Genomic DNA, 5973 nt, shown 5'->3' on the forward strand with positions numbered 1-5973 from the left:
GTCCGCTTAGAACTGGACCATCACATGTGGAACTCAAGATCAACGAACGCCTAATTGAGATGTACCATAGAGAGGAATTAATGTGGCATCAGCGAGCAAGGATCCAGTGGCTGTCTGCGGGTGATAAGAATACCAGGTTTTTTCATCTTCGTGCAAGCTTGCGGCGAAAGAAGAATATGATTAAGGCACTGCAAAATTCCTTGGGGGCGATCGTTGTTGATCCAGATGAATTAAAGGCAATGGCAAATAGTTTCTATCAAACTTTGTACTCTTCGGAGGGAGTTGAAAACATGGAGGCGGTGCTCGATCATGTGCCCAGGAAAGTAACGGAGGAAATGAATGCGCGCCTTAATGCCGAATACACGTCTGATGAGGTTAAGGCAGCATTATTCCAAATGTTTCCAACGAAAGCACCTGGCCCAGACGGATTTCCTGCTCATTTTTATCAACGCAACTGGGATATTTGTGGTGATGATGTTACAAGAATTGTTCTGCGAATAGTGCGAGGGGAGGAATGCCCGGAAGGCATTAATGACACTGTGTTGGTCCTAATACCAAAGGTAACGAGTCCTTCTCAGTTGTCTCAATTTAGACCCATTAGTCTTTGCAACGTACTCTACAAGATTGCATCCAAAGTAGTTGCCAACAGACTCAAGAATATTTTGCCTGATATTATATCTGAGGAACAATCTGCTTTCGTGCCTGGGAGGCTCATCACGGATAACATCATATGTGCTTATGAGTGTCTGCACTTCATGAAGAGGACACGGTCACGATCTAATAGTTTTTGTGTGTTGAAACTGGACATGATGAAAGCCTATGACAGATTGGAATGGCCATATTTGAAAGGTATCATGGGAAAATTGGGTTTCTCTCAACAGTGGATTGACACAGTAATGGGGATGGTCTCATCAGTATCCTTTTCTGTTCTCTTTAATGGAGAGAAACTTGATTCATTTATACCTACAAGAGGTATCCGGCAGGGAGATCCAATCTCCCCCTACTTATTCCTAATTGCAGCAGAGGGCCTCTCGTGCCTCCTGAAATCCAGTTCTCGGTCATCATTCGCAGGTATTAAGGTGGCTCCAACGGCGCCCACCATTAACCACCTTTTATTTGCAGATGACAGCCTGCTGCTTTTTAAGGCTAATGTGGAGGGGTCAGAGGAAGTGTCAAACCTGCTTGATATTTATTGCAGAGCTTCGGGACAGAGGATAAATAATGAGAAGTCTTCCATCTTCTTTAGTAAAGGATGTCCAGATTCCATAAAGGAAGAGGTGAAGAATTCCTTAAACGTCCAAAATGAATCATTAAATGAACGTTATCTGGGTATGCCAACTGATGTAGGTCAGTCGAAGAATGGCACTTTCAAGTATTTGCGAGACCGAGTATGGGAAAGGATCAAAGGTTGGATGGAGAAATTACTATCTGCGGCCGGAAAAGAAGTTTTAATTAAGGTAGTGGCACAAGCGATCCCTGTTTTTTCAATGTCTTGTTTTCGTCTACCAAGGGGGCTGTGTGACAGTATCACATCCATAATTCGCCAATTCTGGTGGGGAAGCAAACAAGGTAAGAGGAAACCAAGCTGGGTTGCATGGGACATGATGACGAGGCCGGAGCACTTGGGAGGTCTTGGGTTTCGTGATTTGGAGATTTTCAATCTAGCACTCTTGGCTAGGCAAGCATGGCGGCTGATGACCGATGAGACCTCGCTTAGTGCAAAGGTGCTAAAGGCTGTATATTTCCCTCAATGCTCACTCCTTGAGGCTGAGTTGGGATCTCACCCCTCTCAGATATGGCGAGCGGTGCTTGATGGGAGGGACATTGTTGCACAAGGAGTGGTCCGGAGAATTGGTAATGGGGCTTCAACACTTATCTGGCAGCATAATTGGATTCCTCGTGATAACTTCAAGAGGCCGATCGCATCACTAGTTCCAAATCTGCCAGAAAGGGTGTCAGAACTGATTGATGCTACTTAGGCTCAATGGAGAGAAGACCTGGTACGGTCTGTCTTTAGCCCTTTTGATGCTGCAGAGATCCTCAAGATACCGTTGTGTACGAGGAACATAACAGATTTTTGGGCATGGCATGAAGAGAGATGGGGAGTTTTCACGGTGCGTTCAGCTTACCGTATGATACTGCAGACGAAGATCAGCAGGGAAGGATGGCTTCATGAGGAAGAAGGTACTTCAAATACACAGGAAAGTAAGCAATGGAGTGCAATCTGGCATATACAAGTACCCTCAAAGCTACGAATGTTCGTTTGGCGTCTAGCCAGGCAGTCGATGCCCACAGGTGAGGTTCTACATCACCGCAACATGGCCGACGAAAATACATGCCACTTATGTGGAGCTACGGACACATGGAGACATGCGTTGTTGAATTGCTCAATGTCGAGGAGCATCTGGGCTTTAGCTCCCGATGACTTTGTTGAAAAGGTGATAAGCTCCCAGCAAGAAAGTCCGAAGCAATGGTTGTTTGCTCTACACGATAAGCTACGGCCTGAAGAGTTCACTCGCCTTGTGTTTACAACATGGGCGATATGGAGTGCAAGGAGGAAGGCGATCTATGAGGACATTTTTCAATCTCCATACTCCACGAACGGCTTCATAACGAGTTACTTGTCAGAATTACAGCAGATCAACATGAGGTCACCAAGGCCAATGACTACGTCTGTGCCGAGACCAAAACGATGGCTGCCTCCGGTCCAAGGATGTGTCAAAGTTAATGTGGATGCAGCGCTGTCGAGAGGAGGTACGTATGGTGCAGTTGCAGCTGTGTGTAGGGACCAACATGGCCTGTTTCTTGGAGCCTCGGTCGTGGGTTTCCGGTAAATCAGTGATCCTCAAACACTAGAATCCCTAGCCATCAGGGAAGCACTAGCTTTGGCGGAAGACTTATACATTCAAAGTATTCATGTGGGCTCCGATTGCAAAACGGTGGTAGAAGATATACAGAATGGCACTTCAGCTTCATATGGTGCGGTGATACATGAAATCAAAGAACATTCAGCTAGTTTTCATCTTTGTAAAATAGTTCATGAATTTAGGAGCTCAAACTTTAAGGCTCACAACTTAGCGAAGCATGCTTTATCTCTCGGGGGTGGCCTCCATGTCTGGTTACACTACTAGGGAAAACCTTATACACAGAAATTTAGCAACAGCGCGGGTCAAAAAAGCGCGCTAGTGCTATATAGCAGTAGCGATTTAAGAGAAACCGCGCTACAGATACAAACTTAGCAGTAGCGCGGGTAGTCACGAAAGCGCTACTACTAATATTCCCATTGGCAGAATGATAGGCTACGCATAGCAGTAGCGGGCTTAGATGAAACGCGCTACCGCTACGGCATAATTAGCAGTGCGTTTTCAGGGAAGAGCGCTACTACTAACGGAAATAAAATAAGATGAAAAACAAATAGAAAAGTAAATGAAAATGAAAGAAATAGAAAAAGGAGAAAGGAAAAAATAAAATGTAAAGCAAAATAAATGAAAAATCGAAAAATCGAAGGAAGGCATAGCAGCAGCGTGTGTTTGTAAGAGGCGCTATAGCTAACGTAGCTACAGCGCGTGTCCTAGACCCCCGCTATAGAAACAGAAAAGGAAATTAAAAAAGGAAGAAATTTACATAGCTATAGCAGCAGTGCGTTTTGCAAAAACCGCTATACCTATCTTAGCGATAGCGCGTTTTGCGAAACGCGCTACCGCTAAGTTTGAGTTAACCAAAAAACCGTTTCCCCCTGGCCACTTCTCCCCCAAATCCCTCAACCCACCCCGCGCGCCGCCGTCTCCCCGATTCACCGTCGCCACACTTCGCCGCCGACGTCGACGCCACCAGAGCCGTGCGCCGTCGACGACACCGGAGCCGCCCCCAACGCCACGGAGCCGCGCGGCCTCGTCAACGCCACCGGAGCCACCATCGACGCTACCTTCCTCGCCGTCACCGGAGACGCCCCTGCCTCCCTCGCCGTCACTGGAGACGCCCCTGCCTCCCTCGCCGTCACCGAAGACGCCCCTGCCTCCCTCGCCACCACTGCCTCCGTCGCCACCACCGGAGCCATCATCTGTAAGCCCCACTCCTCCTCTCTCTCTCTCATGCATAGGTTAGCCAGTTTAATTAGCTTAATTATCTAGGTTAGGGCAAAAATTTAGTTAGGGCTTTGACAGAGAAGTAGTTAGGTTAACTAGTTTAATTAGGTTAATTATCTAGGTTAGTGCAAAAACTTAGTTAGGGCTTTGATAGAGAACTAGTCAGGTTAACTAGTTTAATTAGGTTAATTATCCAGGTTAATTAGTGCAAAAATTTATTTTAGGCTTTGACAGAGAACTAGCTGCGTTAACTAGTTTAATTAGGGTTAATTATCTAGGTAAACTAGATTAACTAACTAGGTTAAATAGGTAGGTTAATTAGGTTCGTTGGATTAACAAGCTAGGTTAACTAGATTGGCAAAGGTTTTTGATTTTTGAAAAGACCACTATTTTTCAAGGAAAAGAATTTAGACAAATTTTATTTTTCATTGAAGTGGTCATGTTATATCTTTTCATTGAAGTTGTTCGATTGTGCCCAAGTGGCTTTGTTGTTTCCAGGGAATGATGCTGAGTGGCCTATGTGTTGCCGGAATGTTGATTCATTTCTGTTCCGGCAAATTTCAGGTTCTCGATTTGTCCACTTTTTAGCAAAGGTAATGCCGAAATTTCCCGTGAATTTCGGCATGACTTGTGCTACAAACTAGGACATATCGAGTGCCCGGGATTTGCCGCACCAGGAAGGAGTCAACATTCCTGCAAAACAGTAGTCCTTTTTTATGTCATTATTCATTTTATTAGGTCTAGAATTAATTGACTAGATTTAATCATAGGAAACATGGCTAGCAACGATGAAGGACAGGGTTCTGGTGATTGCGACGACGTCTACCGGGCGGTAGACGAATTTTTTAGCCTTGCCGACGATCAATAGATGTTGTTGCTGGGCCCACCGGTGGCATCGGGGACTGAGAACGACACGCAGACCGGTGCTGAGACCGACACGCAGACCGGTGCTGAGACTGAGACCGGCATCAAGACCAGCGCTGAGACCGGTGCTGCCTCGGGGAGCGGAGCCGGTGTAGAACCGAAAGCAAAGAGGCAACGGGTTCCTAACAAACTCAGGACTACTAGACTGGTGGTCACGGAGGTGGACGACGGCAATTTTGAGCCAAAGGCGCCCGAGGAAGCGCGCACGTGCTACGGCAATCAAATAGGCTGCATCATACGGACAACCACCACCATCAACGATGAGAATCTAAAGAAGATAGAAAATATGAGGAGCTCCTTCCTAAAGAAGTTTCACCAGATATTCTTGTTTCCGGGCCGGAATGAGAAGGATTATGAAGATCCAGACAAGGACCCGGCAATGAAGAAGATAAACAAACATGCCATGACCAAGTTTAGCAACGCGTTGGCCGCCTGGAAAAATCGAGTGAAAGCAAAGATCAACGACGGGGAACCGTACTCTGAGATTGTAAAGGATAGTCCGACAATCACGGAAGAGCAGTTTCAAATATTCAAGGAGGCTTGCAAGGCCGAAGCTGCCAAAGAAAAGTCTAAGTACATGAAGGGGCTTCAAAAGAGGAACATTGGGACCCACCACCTCGGAAGCCGTGGTTACGGCGGAAAGACCAAATGGGCCAAGGAGGACGCGGAAGCCGCGAGTCTGGGCATCCCAGACCCCTTGGCGGATTTCACCGTCCCGCAGGAGCGTGACGTCCTGAGGGCCCGGCACCGTTGGGACCCAGTGAAGAAGGTTTACGAGACAACACCGGTCATTACGGAGTTCATGAGACTGCTGGTAATTTTAGTTTCTGATCAATTCGACTGCACACGTTAGTCATATTTGTAAACGATCCTTGTGCCTTTTGCAGAGAGAGGAGCACCGGATTGCGGCCGAAAGCTACTCGCCGTCTGAGGCATTGGCGAGGCCCAAGTGGGACACTCCATT

The sequence above is a fragment of the Triticum dicoccoides genome, chromosome 3B, assembly GCF_002162155.2.
Source record: "Triticum dicoccoides isolate Atlit2015 ecotype Zavitan chromosome 3B, WEW_v2.0, whole genome shotgun sequence".
NCBI lineage: Eukaryota > Viridiplantae > Streptophyta > Magnoliopsida > Poales > Poaceae > Triticum > Triticum dicoccoides.